Genomic DNA, 1,782 nt, shown 5'->3' on the forward strand with positions numbered 1-1,782 from the left:
TCTTCCGATTGTGAAATGCTAGGGGCTGGGGCTTGGTGCCAGGAGAAGTCTTGCACAGCTATGTGAGTGGGGAAAGCATGACCCACGGGTTTCTAAAACCAACCCAACAAGCTGCTTACAGCACCAGGAGGGCCTTGGAAGGTGGCATCCCTTGATGCCCAGGATGCTGGCTGTTCACACATCAGCTAACCCTCCAAATAAAACAGTGAGTGATCAGTTACTACAGGTAAGACATTTGATAGATAAGACCCACCACCTGACCCCCACCTCATTCCAGACCTCCACCTAATCCCTGACCCTCCCCAATCTAGTCTTGACCCCACTATATACATAACCCTAAAATCCCTGCTCCTAAATCCCTCAACCAAAAGGCCCCTCTCCTGCCAGCTAAATACTCAAGCCCTGGGGACCAGCCCCTAGAACCCAGGTTCATTTTTGCTAAAACCCATTCGCCGCGGAGTTTCATAACTCTGCATGCCACTGGTCATCAACATCAGCTCCTGAAACCCCAGACACGGTCCTCCTTTTTTCCTTTCAGTTCTCCCTGAAATATGACCTGGTAGCAAGGGCAAAGGCAGGACATGGAGGTGGCATAGCTTCATGGTTAGCACGGGCTCTGGTGTATTAGCTGAAGTTGGGTTTGAATCCCAGCATTGTCACTTTCTAGCTCCATGGCTTTGGTAAAAATTGCTAAGCCTTCTTGAACTTCATTTTCCTCTTGGTTAAAACAAAGGCAAGAACACCTGTCTTGGGGCCCCTGTGGGGCACTTGGTATGTGAGGCAAAGTTTCTGGACTGACTCCTCACACCACAAACTGTAGCTATGCTGTTACCATCCCATTTTAAGAGACGAGAAGTCAGGCACAGGATAGCTACTTGCCAATGGCAAGGCCAGGTTGTTTGAGTCCTAGTCCAGCCTAACAGGCTATTAAAGGGAAAGCAATGGAGGAAATATAACCTAACTGAAGACTCCAGGGCTTCTCAATGCCTGCTCTTTAAGCTCCTGTCAGAGATGAAGCCAGGATGCCAATCTTGGGCCCATCATTGACTTGGCCCTGCATTGCTAGCCAGGGACATCACTCCAGAGCCTTGGGGCCACTCTGATTGAGAGAGGAGGTTTTGGCCCAGACCAGACACACTGGGGGGCAGGATTTTGGCAGGAGCAAGGAGAAGGCCTTCTTCCCTTCCCCACATAAATATATATCTTCTACCCTCCTGTGTTGCTGGTGTGGGGTAGGGTGGCACAGCCAGACTGGAGAGCAGATAGGCAATACTTATCAAATTAGATCAACACATACCCTGTGACCCAGCAACCCAAAATGAATTCTCACAGAGGCCCATAATGGCCTTTCTCCTCAAAGTGTGGTCCCAGGGCTAGCAGTATAGGCATCACCTGTAAACTGGCTACAAATGTAGTCTCAGGCCTCGCCCCAGGTGTGATGAATCAGAACCTGCATTTTAACAAGACTCCCAAGGGATACCTTTGCACACTGTGAGAAGCACTGCAGGTGAGGGGATATGTTGAGGGGATACGTCTGAGAATGATGATTGCACTCACTGGTGGTGGCAGGAAATGGAAAATGTGAAACATGGTGGATGAGCACTGTGGAGAGGAGGCAGCAGTTAGAAAGGGTGGAAGCTATATGGATTGATCTTGAAATCCTAGCGTTGAGTGAAAAGAAGCTGAATGAAAAATAATGCAATTTTTTTCACACAAACTTAAAATGCATGCCAACAAAACCAGACACTTTCTTCTTCCTCTTTTTTTTTTTTTTTTTTTTTA

Source organism: Lipotes vexillifer, unplaced genomic scaffold (genome assembly GCF_000442215.2).
Source record: "Lipotes vexillifer unplaced genomic scaffold, Lipotes_vexillifer_v1.1 scaffold875, whole genome shotgun sequence".
In the NCBI taxonomy this organism is placed as follows: domain Eukaryota; kingdom Metazoa; phylum Chordata; class Mammalia; order Artiodactyla; family Lipotidae; genus Lipotes; species Lipotes vexillifer.